The following is a 23,733-nucleotide window of genomic DNA, read 5'->3' on the forward strand; positions in this document are numbered from 1 at the left end:
GTCTGCCCAGCACCTGACATGCTGAAGGTGCTCTGGCCAGGAATGGCTGTAGATGGCAATATCATCTAGGTAAGCAAGGGCAAACCCTCCTGCTCCTGCTAGGATATGATCTGCCAGCCTCTGGAAAGTTGCTGGGGCATTCTTCATCCCAAAGGGCATCTTTGTGAACTCATACAAGCCAAAAGGAGTCACAAAGGCTGACTTCTCTCTAACACTGGGAGTCAAGGGCACCTGCCAGTAACCCTTGGTAAGATCAATGGTTGTAAGATACTTAGCCCCACCCAGCTGCTGTAGGGCCTCATCTGTCCTAGGCATGGGGTAAGCATCTGACTGTGTGACTAATTTCCTGTAGTCCACACAGAACCTGGTGCTGCCATCTTTCTTTGGCAACAACACCAATGGGAAGGCCCAGGAACTGTTGGACTCTTGAATCACCCCTAGTTCCAACATCTCACCTAAGCTGAGAAGTTGTATTGTAACTAAAACCTAGTCTTTTGTTACAGTGTAGTACTTTGTATTAAATCTCCTACCTGAACCAGGTAACCAGCAGCCTACCTCCCCATCTCCCCCTTAGGGTATTTGTCTCTCCTTATTTTTGTGTTGTCTAACTCTGTCCTCTTTCTTCTTCATCCTCCTACATAATTTAAATGTAATTTTAAACTATGTCCACTAGGGGTCTCCCTTCCCAAGGATCCTATTAACTTCTAAATAATCCTTACCTTTAGTTCAACACTAAACTACTCTGTTATACTCTTCTGTCCTGCCATTTATCTTACTTTGTTTAGTCCCTTCTCCTTTGCTCTTTTTTCTGCTATAGTCCTTAGCCCTAGCTATTTTATAAATATACTAGCACTCCCCTCTTACCTCTTACTTCCAAGAAGTTAGCTGTATTCTGCTATTTCACTGATTGTTTCTGTGAGCTATTTCTGACTTGCTCTAACCTGCTTCATTTGCCCTGTGGGCTCACTTTGCTCCCCTACCCTACCCCCAATTCCTACCCACCCCAATGCACTTAACCTTATACTACTCAAACCACACCCCTATCTTCTATTAACCAATTACCTTTCACTTCCTCGTTAACTTACCCATCCTATCCCCTGCTACCTTCATCTACCTCATTTTTCTCTCTAACTACTCCACCCTTTCACTATCTCATTAACTTACCCATCCTATTCACCTGTTTTTGCCTTTAACAGCTCTACCCTTTAACCTTGCTCTTACCTCAAACTCATATCTCCTAGCATCTATCTCCTATTCCTCCCAGCCATGCCTACTATACACAGGCCTACCCTCAATAATGGCCTTCTCTTTCTCACTATTCTTACCCCCCTATTTTTATCACATTACCTTACTTGCTATGAGCATCATAGCCTCTCTAATTTTCAGCTCCCCTTAAAACACACAATTTCAATCTCTCCTCTAGCCATACAAATTCAGTTGAACATAACATCCTCATCATCCTACCTTCTTCCTAAATTCCACAGATTAACCCATATTATGTATCCACACACTAGAAGACAAATCCTCTCCTCTATAAATTCTTGATATACCTTCATAGCCCTTTACAGCTCTTATTATTGCATGGAGATATACATCCTAACCCAGGCCCAAATAATACAATCTCAGATCCTCATTCTGACCATCCCATCACTTCTCGCATCTCCAGTATCTCTGACAATTCTCTCCTCATAGGCCACCTCAATATTTGTAGCCTAAATAATAAAATAACCCAACTTCATGCCCTTCTACACATGCATTCTTTTGACATCCTATGTCTTACAGAAACATGGCTCAAACCAGTTACTAAGGATAATGATATAATCCCACCAGGTTATAACATCCTGAGATCAGATCGGTGGTGGTGTAGCAATATTATATTAATCTCATTTACAGGTTACACCACTAAATACCCAACCTCCCTCACCCAATAGAGTTGAAATCCTAATCTCTAAACTGCAGATAAATGCTAATAAATCATTATATATAATCTGCTCCTATATCCCTCCAGGCAACAACATTAACACTCTTGAAACTGTCCTTAATTGGCTCTCCACATCCTTTCCACAATAAACCATACTCCTTGGAGACTTTAACATTGACTGGAACTGTTATAACTCTTCCCAGCCTAACACTCATATAAACCTATATGGCTTCAGTCAAACCATTACCTCCCCTACTAGAACCCATAAACCTAGCAACGAGCAAACCACCTTAGACTCGATTCTTGTTAACAGTAATCCCCTTTTCTATAAATCAGGTATACTTCCTGATGATATTAGTGACCGTTCTCTTATCTTCATTGCCAGACAAAAAAACCCATACCTAACTACACAATCTATAGAACTATCTGTAACAAAAAACACCTCATCCAAGCTAGCTTTCAAGCCTAACTTAAAGCTTGCAATTGGTCACCCCTTAAATACCTACCACTTGACAAAGCAGTCTCTTACTTTAATAATAAATTTCTACAAATCCTAGAACACCATGCCCCCTCCCGGACAGTCAGAACTAAGAGCAAACCTGCACCTTGACTCACTAAGGAGATAAGACAAAACATTCTTCAAAGAAATCGAATTTGGTCTAAATGGAGAAATACTAAAAACCCAGCTGATCATGAAATCTTTAGACAGTTGAGAAATGCTACAAAAAATCAATAGTTCAAGATAAAAAGAACCACTACCATAAGCTCCAGCACGTCCAACATAAAAACTGTCAAAAAGTTTGATCAGGTATAAATAGCCTACTCCACCCAGGGCAGTCCAAAACTCCAACCCCAACTAATTTGACTCAAAATTCTCCCTGCCAAATTGCCAGTTCCTTTAATACATTCTTTGTGGACTCAGTCCAATCATTAGCAAGTACCTTATCACCAGCCAGCATCTCCAACACACTCCCACAAACCGTTTTACCTCCTCCCCTCCAATTACAGCCTGTTCCAACCTCTCTCATCCATACCCAACTTCAAAAACTAAAACCATGTACCCCCTCAGCTGACCTTCTTCCAGCTGAATTTCTGCAAATGGGAGCTGGAGTACTTGCTTACCCTGTCTCTATCTTAATTAATAGAACCATCACAGAATGCACTATACCATCTCTCTGGAAGGTCTCATATATTATACCTCTACATAAGGGAGGAAGCTCAACTGAACTCTCTAATTTCCGTCTCATAGCTCTACTTTCTCCTTTAGCAAAAATCATGGAGAGATGCATTCACCTGCAACTTCTCGATCATCTCCTCCAAAATAATCTTTTAGCCAACTGCTAGCATGGCTTTAGGCCTTTTCATAGTACTACTACTGCACTCCTATCCTTTTCTGACTCAGTTAATAAAAATCAAAACAACAACTTACTCACCTCTGCCCTCTTTCTAGACCTTTCCAAAGCCTTTGACATGATGATTCATCACTTCATGATAGATATGCTTACTTCACTTGCAGTTGACACTCAAGCAGTCAAATGGTTTGAATCCTATCTTAGAAATAGACAACAGGCAGTTCTCTGGGACAACAACCTATAAACCCTACTCCCTATCTCGTAGGGAGTCCCACAAGACTCTTTTTTGGGGCCCCTCCTCTTTTCTATTTTTATAAATGACCTGAATACATCCCTACCTCAGACCACCTGTATTCAGTATGCCAACGACTCGACCCTAATCTGTGCCACAGCATCTTCTGCTGAACTTCAGTCTAACACCCAAAAATAATTTACCTTAGTTGAAAACTGGTTCTCCAAATACTGTCTCCACCTTAACCCAAAAAAAAAAAAAAAACTTCTACTGTTTACCCCTACCCTGAAGTCTTCCTCTATTGATTTCACAATTACATCAAATAATGGCACTGTAATTGTACCAGACTCAACTACTAAACTCTTAGGCATAACAATTGATCATAACCTCAACTTTGACTCACACATAAACTCAACCATCAAATCAGTGAATAGAAAACTGGGATTCCTCTATAGGCTAAAACCATTCCTAACACCTATAGCCAGGACTGCTATTGCCCAAACTCACCTAATTTCCATGCTTCTCTATGCCTCCCCAATTTTTGCAAATCTATCTAAAAATAATCAAAATAAGCTGGCAGCTTCTTACAATAACATTGCCAGATTTGCCACTGGGTCCTCATTTCGTACTCACCATTGTCAAAATCCAAGTAAACTAGGATGGTTGGAACTGCAAAACCAGCTTCTTTTTCAACAACTAACCATCACCCACAAAATCTTCCATCATCCTACAAATACTCCCATTCTCTCTAGCTTGATCAACCCCTATAAAAATTTAAGTACTCTACGCTCAGCCAATAAATTACTAGCTGCATCCCTAAAATCCAGTAACAAATCGGGTGATTCTCTATTTACTAACACCATTGGAATCCTTTGGAATAAACTTCCAAGTAATCTTATATCCCTTTCATCTACTCCTCAGTTCAAAAAGCATCTAAAACCTTCCTTAATTCACAATGGCTGTGTCCATGCATTAATCTTGGCTGAAACTCTTTTTGTCACAACTAACATTTCTTGTTTACTAAGTTTTCTGCTTTAAACTCTGTTGTCAAGTGTCTATTTTGTCTTGTACTTATTATTCTATATACCTAATTATATGTCCTTCCCTCAATGCTGTTTTGTCTTGTACTTATTATTCTATATACCTAATTATATGTCCTTCCCTCATTGCTGTTTCCTTTGTTATGTAATGTAAATAAGCCTAAACTCGTAGGGTTTTTTTTGTTACTATGTATAACCAATTGTTGATTAGTAATCCCTTATGTCTATAGTTACTCATGTATATTAGTTGTATCCAGCTGCTGTGGAGCTTTTCTCCCCAGGCCTCTACTGAAAATGGACATATATCCAGCTAGACTAGCCCAGTCAACAAATGTAAAATAACTAAACAAATAAATAAGTAAATAAATCTCCTGTACCTCCTCCCCCAGAGTCTGTTTGACTCTTTCAGGCACTCTATAAGGGACCTGCCTATTAGGCCTTTGGGGTCCTGTATCCACCTGATACTGCCCCAGGTGGGTGCACTCTGGTTTCCCAGTGGACATGTCCCCAGTTTCCTGCAACACTGCTCAGATTTCTCGAACCTGGGTAGGAGATAGCTGCTGGGACATTACTACCCCTTCCACTGAGGTGTCAGCCTGAGCCTCACTGAGGAGATCAGTCCCCAGATCTCCCTCAGACTCCTCCTGCAATTATTGCAAATGCTCAGCACAAGGGCCTCTCTTTCATGGTAAGGTTTCTTGTTAACATGGTACAATTTGTGCCCCTGCCTTCTGCCTAGCAGTTCTACCATGTAGTTAACATCACATACCTTTCTTGCCACCTTGTAGGGTCCCTCCCAAGCTGTTTGAAGCTTGTTGGGTCTGACAGGAATGAGAACCATTACCTGCTGCCCCACAGCATACTCTCTAGCTCAAATATTCCTGTCATACCACACCTTATTCCTGTCATACCACACCTTTTTCTGCTGTTGGGCTTCTGACAGGTTCTCCTGAGCCAAGCCCATGAGTTCCCTGTGCCTTGTCCTGAGGTTTAGGATGTATGCCACAACAGAATCCTTGTGAGACCCTCACTCACCTTCCCACTCATCTCAAATTAAATCTAGAGGTCCCCCCACCCTATGCCCATACAGCAACTCAAAGGGTAAAAAACCTGTGGATTGCTGGGGAATGCCTCTGTAAGCAAACAAGAGATGGGGCAAATATCTGTCCCACTCCCTCTTAAACTGATCTGCAAATGCCCGTAGCATGGACTTGATTGTAGTGTTTAACCTGGCAACAAGACCATTAGTCTAGGGATGGTAGGGGTGGCCTTACTGTGCTTCATCTCACAGGACTTCCACAGACAAGCCAGCAGGTCTGAAATGAATTTGGCACCTCTATCAGTCAGTATTTCTTTTTAGAAACTTACCCTGCTGAAAATCTCTAACAAAGCATTTGCCACCTTCTCTGCCTCAATGGAGGACAATGCCACTGCCTCAGGGTATCGTGTAGCATAATCCACTACCACTAGTATATACTTTTTCCCTGTGGAACCTGGGGTACTCTGAGGACCCACAATATCCATAGCTACCCTCTGAAATGGCTCCTCAATCACAGGCAAAGACATCAAAGGAGCTCTCACCTTGTCTCCTGCCTTGCCTACCTTTTGGCACTGCCCACAGGTCCTGCAGTACCCTGTTACATCTCTGGAAATTCCAGGCCAATAGAAGTTCTGCATAATACACCTCTTTGTATGTTTTATGCCCGTATGACCTGCAAAGGGAATATCGTGAGCTATGGCTAGAAGCACCAGACGGTAGGCTCTAGGCACTATCAACTGCTGTACTCTCTCACCTTCTAATCCTCCCTCAGGGGTCCACTCTGTGTATAGTAACCCTTTGTCTCAGTATACAGATTCCCCCATTCCTTTAGAATCAGGTGCCTCCCTAGCTCCCTGCCTCAGGCCTTGCAATGTAGGGTCTGAGAGCTGAGCCTGTCTCAATTCTCTCCTTGTAACCCTTCCCAGCTCCCCTTCCACAGGAAGTCTGGCATCTTCTGACAGTGGTGCATCACTGTCAGCCTGGGTACTACAACTTACCTCTACCTTTGCAGTCACTCTGTCCAAGGGGCTATCAGTACCCCCAAGCAGCTGTGGTTCACCTACAGTCTCACTGCTACAGAGTAGCTCCCTTCCTGAAGTAACCACCTCACCTGTCCTGGCTGCAAGTATGCAGTCTGTCTGGGTCTGCCCCAGGCTACTAGACTTACCTGCTTGTCTCCAAGCCTGACTGCATGTAACTGCACAAGCACAGGGTACTGCACTATCAAAATCATTCCCTATCAGGACATCTGCAGGTATATCCTCAAACACACCTACTTGCTGGCTTCCTTTTCTACTCTCCCAGTCAAGGTGAACCCTAGCCAAAGATATTTGGAATGGGATCCTTCCTAAAGCCCTGACTGGAATAGACTGCCCAGACAAGTAGTGCTCCTCTGTAACCATTGCAGGCTTTACAATGGTTATATCAGAGGCTGTGTCTCTCTTGGCAATGGCCTCTTTGCCATTCACTACAATAGGATATGACCTCTGGTGGTAGTGTGGTACCCTTGTTGTCCCAAGACAACCTACTATTGGCATTTTGTCTTTCCCACTTACTAGCTCCCTTACCTTTTGTTCCCCAGTTTGCCTCCGTGGACGCCTGTATGCCACATGGCTCCACTGGTTGCATTCAAAACATTTAACCTTTTCTCCTGGACGTGTACCTGGACTAGTGGCTTCCCCTGCTACTGGTAGATTCTTTTGGGGCAGTCTGGGCTGCTCACCATGGGTTCCTTTAGACCCATGAGCAGTACTGGGGGTCCCTTTCCTGTGCAGGGCTGCCCTGCTGGCCAGGTATAGGTCTCCCTTCTTCTCCATCTCATCTGAAGTAGCACATTGTGTATCAGCTAACCAGATCCTCATGTCCTCAGGCAAAGTGCTAAGGGCTTGTTCCCTCACCAAAAGGTCTGCCAGCCCTTCAAAAGTAGTGACCTGACATCCACTCACCCACCTATGGAAATAAGTGCTCAGTTCAGCAACAAATTCACACACACTTACATCTGCCTTGCGTCTATGCTCACAAAACTTTTTCCTATATGTTTCAATTGTTAGCTTAAACAATTCTAACAAGTGACTTTTAACAGCAGTGTAATCAAAACATGCAACATCAGACATTTTTGACAAAACAGTTACAGCTTTACCATGGAGTAAGGGGGTCAGGAACCATACCCAGAGTATTTGGTGAACACTATACTTTTTGCATACCCTCTCAAACATATGAATGAAATTATCAAAATTATCCCCCTCTTTAAACTGTGGAAGAAATTTACTGACATTTTGTGCTTCTGGGGTCTTGTTACTCCCTTCCCCATTACCTCCATGACTCTGGCGAAGAGTCAGCATTTCCCTCTCATGCCTCCTCTGCCGCTCCTTTTCCTCGGCTTCTATCTCCAAACGCCTGGCCTCCAACTCATGTCTCTTTAGCTCCAGATCGATTTTTAAGTCCTCTGCAGAAAGTTTGAGCTGTCCATTCTCCGAGGGTATTATATCTCCACTGACAGTCTGATTGTCCTCCTGGTTGCTGTTTTCTGATGACGCTGTAACCAAGGCTGCAATCAGGTCTGCCTTAGTCAGGTTTCCATGCACCAGTCCCCTAGCCTGGCACATCTCCACCATCTGGCTCCTTGTCAGCTTTCCATACTCCTCTGCTGACATGCTGCCTGCTCACCCTGACTAACTAAGCTAACAAAAGAAATAAAACAATTGTGATTTGAACTCTTTATTCACTGCGTGGTTGATTTAGAGTACAAAACACATTCAAAGCTCACTGTACACAAGCTACAGGAATTCACTCTGCCCACACCACTACAAGTGAATTAGTATATGCCAACCAATTAATATGTGGTGTGGATATCCCACCCCTGCCAAACAATTAATATGTGATGCCCGTGCCCTGGCCCAGCAGTCAAGGAGCCTCAATCCTCACCACTAACACCAGTGAGGGGGGTCTCATATAGGAGGAAAATATAACAAATACACACAGTAAAGTGCAATTTCCCTTAAGAGCACACAGAGATCACAGTCAGTCCAGGGCTGGTCTCTCTCTTGCTCTCCATGTCCCCAATAAGACTCCCCACTGGCACAGCTATAGGGTCCAGATCTCAGCCAACTGGACAAGCTAAAACCTCCAACACCCTCTCTGTCCAACCAGTGCTTTGTGTCTCTGCCCATGTAGCTGACACACACACACACACACACACACACACACACACACACACACACACACACACACACACACACACACACACAAACTTTGAGAAGAGTTTATACAACCACACAGACACTCCTGGGGAAGGCTGGCACAGGCTCTCCAGCTGTGCCCCTTTTTCCCAGACTATACAGTAGTATCAGCTGCCACCACCTGCTAATATTTATCAGCTACTCAAAGGCCCTTAAAAGGGTGTCCAATTATTACTGTGCAATATTATTATCCAACTGGCAAGTGTGACTAAACAGTCAAGGCTTATTAGAGTGACTTGGTACAGGATCACTATATACATGCAAAGTACTATAGAACTTAAATTATCTCTATACAAAACAGCCACAGTTAAAAGGGTTTAAAATATTTAATAATAAATAAGTAAAAACACAAGACAATACTTTTTACTACACAGTGCTAGTCAGTAGTTCAGAGATCACAGAGAAATACTTAAAATAATTCAGTAGTACAGTTCTGACATTACAGAAAAACACTTAGTCTAATCGTTCTAGTTTCTAGCTATTTCTAAGGGAAAACACAAGTCTAAGATAAACTTACACATAGAGCAAAGGCAGAGTGCTGATGAGTTGGATGGTCAAGTCAAAAATGCTTAATGCTCTCTGATTCTCTCTGTTTTCAAAATCACATTCCTGGTTCACATTACATCATTTTTCACACTTCCCTGGGTTCCCAGGCTAACAGAAACTACATTTACAGTCTTAACATCTCATTTTGTTATCTTGCAACTGGTCAAGAAGCAGAGCAATAACAAAATACATTTGCATGTTTAAATCTAGCAATTTAACTCTTGGTTAAAACAGTAGAAAGGATGTCTTCATTTAGACATTTCGGTTTAGATCAAAGGGTCACAACATTCTTTACTTGGTCAGCTTTCTGCCGGCATGGTGCACTGTTGTTGCATTTATTTGCAGTTCCACATCTAACAGCAGTCATTTCACATTTAGGGGACAAACCTGTGGCTTCTATTAATATGTACAAATGACAGAAGTATCTACAAAATTCTGTCGGGATTGGCTGGCAGCCTTCATCTGTCTTCACCCAATCTTCACAGACTACTTGCTTTGTTTTGTTTTTCCCTTCAATATTGCACTTTTGTGGTTATTTTCCATGTTTTTCTATGGGTCAGGCAAGCCTGATGAACTTCATTATTAGATGGGTCAGTTTCCAGCATGTTTGTAAAGTGATCTAGTGCTTGGATCGGTTTTCCTGTAGAATGTTGTCCAGTCAATTGCCCCCTCAATTTTTGGTAGTGTGATTGGATTTTTGAGTGAAGTTATTATATTTAGTTGTGTGTGCAGAATAAAGAGGTCAGCATTTAAAGTTTTCAACCCAGTGTAATAACTCAGTGACAAGCAGCCAACAGTGCATAAATATTCCTCCAGGAATAGCTTCTTGGTGCTTACACGGTCGGAGTATGTATAATCCTTCGTGTCTCTCTAAGCACGGGAATGTGCATTTACATTGCATACTCATTTCATTTATTGCCAAGTAATTTATTAGAGATAATTCCTGTGGTCCTTTCCCATTTATCATGGATTATTTTAAATTTTATTTGTTTAATTTTTGCTTTTTTTTTTAGTGGTTATACGATTTCTTTACTAGGATATTCCTATTGTTTATAGTTATTGTCCAAGTCCAATTTAGTCAGCAGAATTTTTAATTTCTGGTTGTTTAGGCTATTGTTTCATATTTTCAATGCTTCTGGTTATATCCTTGCATTTTTAAAGAATATCCCATATTGAGATGACATTGCCATTGGACAGTAGGTAAGATTACCAAATGATGGGGCTTTCTTGTGTTAAACAGTTGACAAAGTCTGTATTTTTAAGAGCAGCAGATCAAATTTCCACTGAGTGGTTAGAGGATAAATTGTAGTCCATCTGTATGTGAGCATAATCATAGAGTGGTCACTAACAGACTTAGTCCCGATATCTGAATCCAGTACCATGTTATTAGCAGGCTTACTGACCAACCAGCAATGTAATCTGCTGACAACTTCCAGGGTATAAATATAATCAAGTTGGTTGGGATGAAACAATCTCTATATATCTGTTTGTTGGCTGTCTTCTAAAAAGCATTTAAATTATTTTGAGATCTTGGGGAGATGAACTGTTTCTACAGGTAGCCTAGTGAATGAAAGTTCTATCTTGTCATTAAAGTTACCTCCAATCATATGCCAGCTGGGGGATTTATAAACCGGTTTAATTGCTTTGCCAGAATGTATAACAGCTGTTGAAACATCATTACTGGATCCATAAAAATTAGCTAAAGTTTGGGGCCAATGATTACTGTGACCAGCCAATATCCTTTATCATCTTTCATACATAGTTACTAGGCATGTGGTACAGGAAATCACTGAGGAGGCTAGCCCAGGTTCCCAATTGCCCCCAAACATTGTCTGGTTACGTGACCTGCTCAAGGTCACACAGCAGGCAAATGAAGACTGACAGAATCAAACTCTGTACCATAGGTAGCAGTTTGTTTAAGAGCTGATAACTTTAATTGTTTGGGCCAATTGCCAGACTTTCAGGGTATGTTGAACTGACCAGTTAAGGGTGTGATTAATTACTATGGTTAGTCTATGCTTGGAGGATGAGGAAGTGGAGAATAGTTTATTACATTAATTTTAAGAATGCCTAAGTTTCTATTTCCACGTTAGCTTAGTTTCTTATAATACTACTATTTGTGCTTTCTTCTTCTTCTTCTTTTGGCTTTTTCCCAGTTAGAGGTCGCCACAGCAGATCACCTGTCTGCTCATGATTGGCAGTGGAGTTTTTACAGTGTTGAGTTGCCAGCCCGGTGCCCAACCTTCCATGGAAGACACATACATGCACACATTCACACCTAGGGCCAATTTAGAGTATCCAATCCACCTACAGCATGTCTTTGGGATGTGGGAGGAAACCAGAGCACCTGAAGGAAATCCACATGACCACAGGGAGGACATGTAGACTCTGCACAAAAGGCACCCCAGCCGAGGATCGAACCGGAGAACCTCTTGCTGTGAGGTGGCAATGCTAACCGCTGCACCACTGCGGCCACCCACTACTATTTGTGCTTTGACTTTCTTAATTATGCTAAGAATTGTATTGGCTTTGATGGCTGTTGAAACTCTCTTTATATGCCAGGATGCCAAATTAATTTAATTTTGATTATTCTGAATGGGGTAATCTGAGGTATCAGTGAAGGAATGCAGGATACATCTTATTTTGGATTTCTTAATATAAGCCAAAGTTTGTGGGAGACGAGAATTGATAATAAGGGATTAGAACTATCTATAAAAGAATTAAGGTGATATGAAAAACATGAATAAGAAGTATATACACAAACTAAGGAAGGAGCTAAGCACCAAGCAAGAGAGTAAAGCTGAGAGCTTACAATGACAAAAGTTTTATATAATGCCTGTATATATTACCAACCAAGAATCAAGTAAGTAGGAATATTTATTACAAGTACTACAAAAAAGTTGCTGTTATCACTGAGACAGAAATCAATGATAGATATGATTTACTTCACACTAAATGTAATTAGAAACATACTAAATACTGTGTGTGTGTGTGTGTGTGTGTGTGTGTGTGTGTGTGTGTGTGTGTATGTATGTGTGTGTTCACTTTTGCAATCTTTATATAGATGTTTTTAACCAGTAAAAAGAAAAAAATACTAAGTTCATGGGTAGACCTTTGAGTAGCTTAGCCCACTTTCTCAACTGCTCTAAGGCACTGTCTGATTAAGTGACTTGCTTAAGTTCACACAGTAGGCATGTGAAGGCTGAGGGAATCAAACATTGTCCCACAGGAAGTAGCTTGGTAACAGCTCACAGTCTTAATGCTTCTGTGCTAACTGCCAAACGAACATTTAATTTGAGCTAATGTTTGTAACTAACCAGTGAAATCAGCATTAGTATAAAATAGTCACAAGTACCAAGCAAACCACAATATGCATAATAGTAACAAGTTTTGCTTATTGTATATTCCTGCCAGAATTTCTATACAAAGCCAGATGAGGTCATAAAACTAGTCAACCAGAAAATGACAAATTTTGAGGAGAAGAAGATTATAGCTTTGGTGCATGCAGGAAAGACAAGGGATTTAAGGGATTGGGGGGGGGGTAACTATTAGCTATAGCCAAATATGGACAGAAATGAAGGAAAATATGCAGTCACTGTGGCTAATGAGAAAGAAATCCCTCGTGTAATCATCATCATCATCTTCTTTCGGCTGTTCCCGTTAGGGGTTGCCACAGCGGATCACCTGTTTCCATTTCTTCCTGTCTTCTGCATCTTGCTCTGTCACACCAACCACCTGCATGTCCTCTCTCACTACATCCATAAACCTTATCTTAGGCCTTCCTCTTTTCCTGTTGCCTGGTAGCTTCATCCTTAGCATCTTTTTCTCAATGTACTCCGCATCCCTTCTCAGCACATGTCCAAACCAATGTAATCTTGCCTCTCTGGCTTTGTCTCCAAACCTTCCAACCTGGACTGACCCTCTAATATACTTATTCCTAATCCTGTCCATCCTCGTCACACCCAGTGCAACTCTTAACATCTTTAACTCTGCCACATCCAGCTCAAACTCCTGCCTTTTTGTCAATGCCACTGTCTCCAACCAATATAACATAGCTGGCCTCACCTTCCCTTTCACTCTTACAGGTACTCATCTATCACAAATCACTCCTGACACTGTTCTCCACCCACTCCATCCTGCCTGTACTCTCTTCTTCACCTCTCTTCCACACTCACCATTACTCTGTACTATTGACCCCAAGTATTTAAACTCATCCACCTTCGCCACCTCTACTCCTTGCATCCTCACCATTCCTCTATCCTCCCTCTCATTCACACACATATATTCTGTCTTAGTCCTGCTGACCTTCATTCCTCTTCTCTCTAGAGCATATCTCCATCTCTGCAGGGTCTCCTCCACCTGTTCCCTACTCTCACTACAGATCACAATGTCATCTGCAAACATCATAGTCCATGGGGACTCCTGTCTGATCTCGTCTGTCAACCTGTCCATCACCATTGCAAATAAGAAAGGCTCAGAGCTGATCCTTGATGTAACCCCACCTCCACCTTAAACGCATCCGTCACTCCCACCGCAGACCTCACCGCTGTCACACTACCCTCGTACATATTCTGTACCACTCTTACATACTTCTCTGACACTCCTGATTTCCTCATACTATACCACAACTCCTCTCTAGGCACCCTGTCATATGCTTTCTCCAAGTCACAAAAACACAATGCAACTCCTTCTGACATTCTCTGTACTTCTCCATCAACACTCTCAGAGCAAACATCGCATCTGTAGTGCTCTTTCCCGGCAGGAAACCATACTGCTGTTCACTTGATCATCACATCCCTTCTTAACCTAGCTTCAACTACTCTTTCCCATAACTTCATGCTGTGACTGATCAATTTAATCCCTCTGTAGTTACTACAGCTCTGCACATCACCCTTATTCTTAAAAATTGGTACCAAACACTTTTTCTCCATTCCTCAGGCATCCTCTCACTTTCCAAGATTTCATTAAACAAGCTGGTTAAAATCTCCACTGCCATTTCACCTAAACACCTCCATGCTTCCACAGGTATGTCATCTGGGCCAACAGCCTTTCCATTCTTCATTCTCTTCATAGCTATCCTTACTTCCTCCTTGCTAATCCATTGTACTTGATGATTCACTATCCCTACATCATCCAACCTTCTCTCCCTCTCATTCTCTTCATTCATCAACCCCTCAAAGTACTCTTTCCATCACCTCAACATACACTCCTCACTTGTAAGTATGTTTCCCTCATTATCCTTTATCACATTTACCTGCTGCACATCTTTCCTAGCTCGGTCCCTCTGTCAAGCCAATCGGTACAAGTCCTTTTCTCCCTCCTTAGTGTCCAACCTTTCATACAACTCTTCATGTGCCTTATCCTTAGCCTTTGCCACCTCTCTCTTTGCCATGCACCTCATCTCCTTATACTCCTGTCTACTTTCTTCATCTCTCTGACAATCCCACTTCTTCTTTGCCAACCTCTTTGCCTGTATACTCTTCTGTACTTCCTCATTCCACCACCATGTCTCCTTGTCGTCCTTCCTCTGTCCCGATGTGATACCAAGCACCTTTCTAGCCGTCTCCCTTACTAGCTCTGCTGTAGTTACCCAGCTATTTGGTAAGTCTTCACTGCCACCCAGTGCCTGTCTTAACTCATCCCTAAACTCCACCTCACAATTACCCTTTTTCAATTTCCACCATTTGATCCTTGGTGCTACCCTCACACTCCTCCTCCTCTTCTTGATCACCAACGTCATCCTACAAACCACCATCCTATGCTGACTAACTACACTTTCTCCGGCCACCACTTTACAGTCTCCAATCTCCTTCAAACTGGCCCTCCTACATAAGATATAATCCACCTGTGTGCATTTTCCTCCACTGTTGTATGTCACCCTATGCTCCTCCCTCTTGTTAAAATACGTATTCACCACAGACATATCCATCCTTTTCGCAAAATCCACTACCATCTGACATTCTGCATTCCTTTGTTTAACACCATACCTACCCATCACTTCCTCATCCCCACTGTTCCCTTCACCAACATGCCCATTTAAATCTGCTCCAATAACCACTCTCTCACCCTTGGGTACAGTCATCACCACTTCATCCAATTCTCTCCAAAATTTTTCTTTCTCATCCATTGCACACCCAATTTGTGGAGCATATGCACTAACAACATTAATCATTACACCGTCAATTTCCAGCTTCATAAACATCACTCTATCCGACAACCTTTTCACCTCCAAAACACTCTTTGCATACTGTTCCTTCAGAATAACTCCTACGCCATTTCTCCTCCCATCCACACCATGATAAAACAATTTGAACCCACCTCCGATACACCTAGCCTTACTCCCCTTCCATCTGGTCTCTTGCACACACAATATACCAACCTTCCTTCTGCCCATCACATCAGCTAGCTCTCTCCCTATACCAGTCATACTGCCAACATTCAAAGTTCCGACCCTCACTACCACAGTCCTAGCCTTTCTCCTCTCTTCCTGCCTTCAGTCATGCCTTCCGCCTCTTCTCCTCCTTCAGGCAACAGTAGCCCAATTTCCGCCAGCACCCTGTTGGCTAACAGTATTGGTGGCGGTCGTTGTTAACCCGGGCCTCGACTGATCCGATATGGAAGTATTAACTGGTGACTGCATGAAAAGATTTGGCGAAGTTTTACGCCGGATGCCCTTCCTGACGCAACCCTCCCCATTTATCCGGGCTTGGGACCGGCACAAAGAAATGCACTGGCTTGTGCATCCCCAGTGGCTTGGTTAAATCCCTCATATAATACATCTTCAATATGCTCCATGCTGGAAGGCATTCCAGTAAGTAATCATCATGGACTGATCCTTAATCAAGTTTGTAGAATACTATTTACTGTTTTGTGGTTGTTGTTATTGTTTGTGGTGTTGATTTTAAACTGTGAGCTTTGGCTGACTAAGACCTGTATGCTATCAACTGAATGCATAAGTGAAGCTTAGTAACTTTTATCTGCACTTTTATCAAATAATACACGATTTAAAGTAATTTGTTTGTGTTGCATTAAGGAATATCTAGCTGGAAGCTGTGACTCTGTTTTTCATTAGTACAAGTGGTATTTTCAGTTAAGGCTTGTTAAAAAACCTGCATAGCCAGTGATAGTGGGGGTAGTTTCCTTCATTGTTATTCAGTTTCTGTCTTATACAAGTGGTACAGTGAATTATCTTATGTTTAAACTGTGAGCTTTGGCTGGCTAAGACCTGTATGCTATCAATTGAACGCATAAGTGAAGCTAAGTAACTTTTATCTGCACTTTTATCAAATAATACACGATTTAAAGTAATTTGTTTGTGTTGCATTGAGGAATATCTAGCTGGAAGCTGTGACTCTGTTTTTCAGTAGGTTCCTGCCCACCCTCCCTGTTTTGTCTTGGTGTTGATCTTGGTGGCTTTGAAACTGCCCGCCCCTCTTGTAAATTTGCACTTGGATACTCCTCCTGGGCCCATCTCATTTGCTCACTCAAAAAAAAAAAAAAAAAAATGTATCTGCTTTTACTGTATTTGTGTTTCTTCCTACTTTATTTTGCTTTTGCGTCATCTTAAATGTACTCAATTGTATTTATTACTGCTTGGTGTAACTCACTCTAAGCCTTTTAGTTTAAGCACTTGGGCTTCAGACCAGTTGTTTTACATTAAGAAGGTTTGTGGTCTGCACTGTAGTGGCAGGACAGGTAGCTTACATCCTTCTAAGTTGGGAACTGCTGATTGAGGGGTCAGTGTTTGTTATTCTAAAAGTGTTTTAATTCTGGTTTAAGCACTTGGGCTTCAGGGCAGTTATTTTACATTAAGAGGGTTCGTTGTCTGCACTCTTGTGGGAGGAGAGGCTGGACTCTGCCCTTCTGAGCTGGGAATTTCTGGTTAAAGGCTTATAGTGCCTGCATATTTGAACTGCTTATTACTGAAATTGGTACACCTTGTTTGCTATAGCATAGACTAGATCCAGGCCTGCTGAATCTAGCTTTGTTTGTATAACTTGAGCACTAATCCAGGCATTCTTTAAAGTACTCAATTGTATTTATTACTGCTTGGTAGTAACTTGATTAAAGTGTAGCTATCATTCTAAGTCTTTTGGATTAAGCACTTGGGCTCAGACCAGTTGTTTTACATTCGGAAGGTTTATGGCCTGCACTGTGGTGGCAGGACAGGTAGCTTACATCCTTCTAAGTTGGGAACTGCTGATTGAGGGCTCAGTGTCTGTTATTCTAAAAGTGTATTAGTTCTGGTTTAAGCACTTGGGCTTCAGGCCAGTTGTTTTACATTAAGAAGGTCCGTGGTCTGCACTCTTGTGGGAGGAGAGGCTGGACTCTGCCCTTCTAAGCTGGGAATTTCTGGTTAAAGGCTTATAGTGCCTGTATATTTGAACTGTTTCTTACTGAAATTGGTACACCTTGTTTGCTGTAGCATAGACTAGACCCAGGCCTGCTGAATCTAGCTTTGTTTGTATGCTTGTTTGCTTGTTATTTCTCTGAAACGTTAATTCCACCTAAAACGTGGCTTTTCAGCACTTCTGTGGATCCCTAGTGATATCTGCATTGCTTACTGTACTTATTTCCTTGTTTCACTTGAAAGAAAGTTACTGTTTGTCATATTTGCATTTAAATTACCTGTAACCCATTGCATTTAAGTTACCTGGCACTTGCTCACTAAAGCAATTATATAAGTCAGCACTAAAAAATTAAAAGCACTACACCCTCACAAACTCCCCTTGAGTACCTTATTCCCCATTGGCCCTTTTTTCAATTATAAAGGAATTCCCAATGCTATTCTAGCATGTCCAAAGGTCAGTTGTCAATCTCCTCTCTGGTCCAGCTGGTGAATCTGGGAATCTTGAGGCAATGTTACAACTGCCTCATGTACACAGACAACCCTCTCCTCCTCCCAACAAATTCCAACACATGTGAGAGATGCAACCATATAGCCAAACTGGAGGCTAAGCTCTCTCAACTCAGTACTGGTGTAACCAGTCAGGAGGAGAAGGAAACCACACTCACTACAATTCCAGTCTCACATAGACCTACCACGACAGCAAACCAAACACATAAACACACAAAAACATACTCAGAGGCTCTAAATAAAAATCTGCCTAAGCAGCAGAGACCTCCAAAGCAGACACCCAAGCAACTGCTACCCCAAAACAAAACACGTGCAACACATAGCTCACAAAGCCAGTGTGCCGAACAGTCACAGCCCTTAAGGCTAAACAACACACCTGATACACTTGTAATAGGTGACTCTATCATCAGGCACACTGACCAGGCTGAACAAGGAGAAGGTCACGGTGAGCTGCCTGTCGGGCGCTAGGATCCGCCACATAACACAAGCACTCAGGTTACTCCAAGGCAAGTACAAATATGACTCCGTCATTGTCCATGCTGGTGTGAATGACCTGAGACGTACCTCCGTGGACTACATGAAAAGAGACATAGAGGAGCTCTCTGAGCATGTAACCCAGGCTGGTATGACCCTGATCTTGAGTAGCATCTTACCCTCACCAAGAATGATGCCACAATATGAAGACAAGATGATTAATTTCAACAATTGGCTTAAGTATTGGTGTCATTCAAAGGGGATCCAATGCCTGTCAGCCTGGGATGACATGCTCGACAAGCCACGATGCTTCGCTAGGGATGGCTTGCACCTGTCACCCCTGGGCTTTCGGATATTGGCAAAGGCTCTTGCTACCCCCATAGTGCCTTTTTTAGGCAAGGCTCAAAAGACAAACCCACCTCCATAGGTATCACAAGGGATAAGAAACTAAGAATAATGCTACACAACGCCAGAAGTCTAAATCTCAAGATGCATGCACTCGAAACTCTCCTTAGCATGGAGAACATTGATATCTGTGCAGTAATAGCAACCTGGTTCAAGGCTCCCGAGAGCACCCCAGCGCTACCAGGTTATACCTCATACCATGCTTTTCGGCCCCAAAACTTGGACCGAACCAGAAAAGGAGGGGGAGTATCAATATTTGTCAAAGATACCCACACCTCCAGGTTGGTGGCACAGCACGAAGCATCAGAGACTATCCGTGTGCAACTAACAGTGGGTAAAACTGCCTTCCAGTTTATAGCCTGCTACAGACCACCCTCCCAAACCCAGGAACCCCACTCGGCCTTCCTGAGAACACTGGAAAATATGAAGGTCTCTCCAAACACCATTATATTGGGCAACTTCAACTACCCAAACATAGACTGGGAGCATTACTCTAGCTCCAACACCATAGCTCCAAGGTTCCTAGAATTTATAAACTCAAATGCTATGGAACAACTTGTTACCACTCCCACAAGAGGGGAAAAGATACTGGACCTGATCATCACCAACATGGGGACTCTATGCTCCAGACCAGAAGCATATCCCTCACTGGTAAGATCAGACCATAAACTAATCTCACTGGATATTCACATCCCGACCCCACCCCCTGCCCAGAAAACCACAGTGAAAAACTTCTCTAAAGCAAATTTCACACTCCTCAAAACCGAGGTGGAATCCTTCAAAGACCCCGGGCCTGTGGTAAATACGGCCCAGACCGCAGAATCCTTTATAAACGCATTCTATGAACACATTCAAGAATGCATGGATCATGCAATCCCAAATAAAACCAAGACCCAATCCTCCAAAGGCAGACGTCCTGTCTGGTGGACCCCAGCCATAAACAAACTATACAATAGAAGGAGGAAGCTACTACATGATAGAGCAAAATCCCAGAAAGGGAAGGCATCTCTGATCAGTGTTAGCAAAAAACTACGGGCACTCATAAAATTGTCTAAGGCCAGCTTCGAGAGAAAAATTGTACAGGGCACTAAGGATAATCACAAGGCTTTCTTTAGTTATGTTAGGAACCTGGGTGGGAATTCCCAGATATGCTCAGAATTAGTCCAAAATGACAAAAAATACACCGAACCCACAGACATTGGCAACATCCTAGCTGACAGGTTCAGCGCAAACCCCCCCCCCCCACCAAAAGGGCAAATATCTGTCCTAGCAGAGTGCTACCCCCCCTGACATCTCAGATGCTCAGGTAAGAGCCGCCCTCTCCAAAGCAAAAAACACAGCATCAATGGGACCAGACGGTGTCCCGGGCTGCGTCCTACATGAACTCCAAGAAGAGCTAAACCCAAACATAAAACTACTGTTCAGTCTCAGCCTTACCACAAGATATGTACCCAAAGAGTGGCGTACAGCAACAGTGGTCCCTCTCCACAAAGGTGGTGCCTCAACTGATCCTGGAAACTATCGCCCCATAAGCCTGACTAGCTTGGTCTGCAAAACTGTGGAAAGGATCATCATGGACCTCATAAATAAAGATATTGGGGACCTACAGACACTAGATCCTACCCAGTTCGGCTTTGTTAAGGGCAGATCCTGCCTCTTAAACCTGGTTGATTTCTTTGAAACAGTCACCAAGGCCATTGACGAGGGGAAGGTGGTCCACACAGCCTACTTGGACCTCGCAAAAGCCTTCGATACAATACCCCATTCCGGCATTATAGATAAGCTCACCAGCTTAAATGTAAACCCCTATGTCACTAGATGGGTTGCAAACTGGCTCAAGGACAGAACCCACATGGTTAGAATTGCTTGAGCCATGTCAGACTCCAAACCAGTTACAAGTTGCGTCCCACAAGGCTCAGTCCTGGGACCTCTCTTGTTCGGTATATATTTCTCAGAGGTACAGGCCAACACGGAAGGACTGTGGCTGACCAAGTTCGCAGATGACTGCAAACTGGGCGCCATAATCAACTCTCCAGCCGACACAAGCATCCTCCAAAAGGGCCTCATAGAAACAGACAACTGCTGCCAGAGCCATGGCCTCAAGCTAAATGCCAAAAAGTGTATAGTCATCCCCTTTGGCAAAAACAAAGTGCCCACAAATTACCAAATAGGTGGTAATCCATTAAGTACGGAAGAAGTAATTAGGGACCTGGGGACCCAAGTTGATAGCAATCTCTCATTTGACAACCACGTGGCCAAAGTGGTTAGAAAAACATTTTATATAGCCCACCTAATCATGAAGGGATTCACATCTAGATCAGGGGAGGTCATCGTGCCTCTTTACTCATCCCTCATCAGGCCCATAATTGAGTACAATGCCCCTTTTGGGATGTACCTTACCAGACACCCGCAGCAACTGGAAAGACCCCAAAAGTACCTCACCAAGAGGATCAAAGGGCTCAAACAGATGCCATATGCTGCCCGGTTAAAGAAACTCCAGCTCTACTCAGTGGCATACCGCCTGCTCAGAGGCAATCTGTGCCTGACGTATAAAGCCATGTCCAATCCGGAATTAATGGACATGCTGCACCTCAGAAAATCCAAATCCCATCGAGCTACGAGCTCGAGACTTGAACCTCAGCACTGAAATAAATAGGACATGGCTGGAGGGACAGATTCATAACCCAGAGGCTCCCTTCACTCTGGAATAAAATCCCAGTCCAGGTTAGGCAGAGTCCCTCATTGACTCTCTTCAAGAGGAATCTGGATGAGTGGATGGGGGATCGTAGGTTTACCCCGGGTATCACTTCTGTGTCACTGTTAGACAGAGGCACAGTATACTAACCTCGAAAAAGGGCATAGCAAAATTAATTTAAAATGGGTGGCGAAAGCCAAACACACTCTGGCTAGGCTTATAAATGCCCTAGGGCAGATAGCCTAGTATGAACCTATGAACCTAAAAGTAAACTAATTTTGATTATATATATGTGTTTGTGGGTTAAGACTATAATTGTCATGATGTGAGAACTTAGAGATAGATCATTAATGCACTCAAATAAGTAGTTCCATGCAGTTAGGGCAAAGCATTTGTGTTTCAGTATTTTCCTTTTTCAAAATATCATTGTGGAACCTGAGCAGTTGCATTGCTTAGCAATGATTTTTGCAGAGCAGTTTTGTCTGAAACTTTATCAACACCCCTCCATGCACAGAGTATGTCAGTAGAGAAGCACCTAAGTTGGAATATGGTGGGTTATGTTTTTATAATGGGCTTTACACCATGTTACTTGGCATGTTGTCTTTTTGTTATGCCACAAGTGTCATGCTACATAATTCTGTGCACATCACAGACCATCCCTGTGTCACTCCTTCCCTGCTTACATTGATAAATGTCCCTTAGCTTTGTCACATACTTTATTACTGACACACTAGTATTTGCACTAGTATTTTGTTACTCTTTTGTAACATGTAATATGAAACTTGCAATATTTGGAGCTTTTTTCCCTGGGCCTCCACTGAAAACAGACTCTTTATGGCCCAGTGGACTTCCCCGGTCATCAAACTTAAATAAATACAATAAATAAATATTTGCACTACACACAGTTGATCTTATCCAGTGTATCCTTACATGTCTTCAACTTCCTGCACTGCTTGGTTCACTAATATTTGGCTTTTTTGTGAAACTTTACCTCCCTAATGCATACTAAAGGATGCCCTCACTAAATCACACATCCATTTCTTTATTCCATAAGGCTTACAGTGTCAGCATTAGGAGTAGCATACTAAAAATTTAGAAGGAAGTGCAGTATTCCTTAAGAGTCCATCCAAACTGCTATCTTCTTCTTAAAGCTTTTACCAGTTAGGGGTCGCCACAGCGGATCACCTGTCCGCTCATGATTGGCAGTGGAGTTTTACAGTGTCGAGTTGCCAGCTCGGCACCCAACCTTCCACAGAAGGCACATACATGCACACACTGACGCCTAGGGTCAATTTAGAGTGTCCAATCCACCTACAGCATGTCTTTGGGATGTGGGAGGAAACTGGACACCTGGAGGAGACCCATGCAACCACAGGGAGGACATGCAGACTCCACACAGAAAGCACCCAAGCCAAGGATCGAACCAGAGAACCTCTTGCTGTGGGGCGACAACGCTAACCGCTGTACCACCGTGGCCACCTCCGAACTGCTATCTAAGGTCTAGATTAAAATTACTCTCTGTAGGTAAAACAACAAGCAGAATGCTATTAGTTATTTTATTGTTAGTTTGATTAATTGGTTAATAACAACTTGAGGCTGGGTTCAGTTTTATATTTGTGTGCAGCTGGAAAGCATGATTTTTACTCTATTACATGTTTGACCAGGTTAGCGAGATGCAGTGTTGCTACAAACATGATTTTTGGTGAAGATAGTGCTGAGTGTCTGATGGCCTCTTCTCAACATGCAGGTGGAGTAACGGCCCAGTATTGTATAGTACTGCAGTATTCATTACTTGGTAGGAAGCAGGTAGATGGCACTAAGTATAAAGAGTTTGCCTGTGACATAACTGAGCATCCAGACCTTACAAGCTTAGGAGAGTGTGGGGGATAACACTGCATGCCAATATACAGCTAATGCAAAAAATAAGGAAAAA

General features: G+C 42.7%; 1 protein-coding gene across 3 annotated transcripts in view; it reads left to right on the forward strand.

Annotated features, from left to right (window-relative positions):
• The window catches only part of LOC122793577 (cytosolic phospholipase A2 gamma-like), a 1,122,344-nt gene that overhangs the window by 294,840 nt on the left and 803,771 nt on the right, over positions 1–23,733 (forward strand). The gene's annotated exons all lie outside the window — the stretch shown is intronic.

The sequence above is a fragment of the Protopterus annectens genome, chromosome 2.part0, assembly GCF_019279795.1.
Source record: "Protopterus annectens isolate FY-2018-M chromosome 2.part0, PAN1.0, whole genome shotgun sequence".
In the NCBI taxonomy this organism is placed as follows: Eukaryota; Metazoa; Chordata; order Ceratodontiformes; family Protopteridae; genus Protopterus; species Protopterus annectens.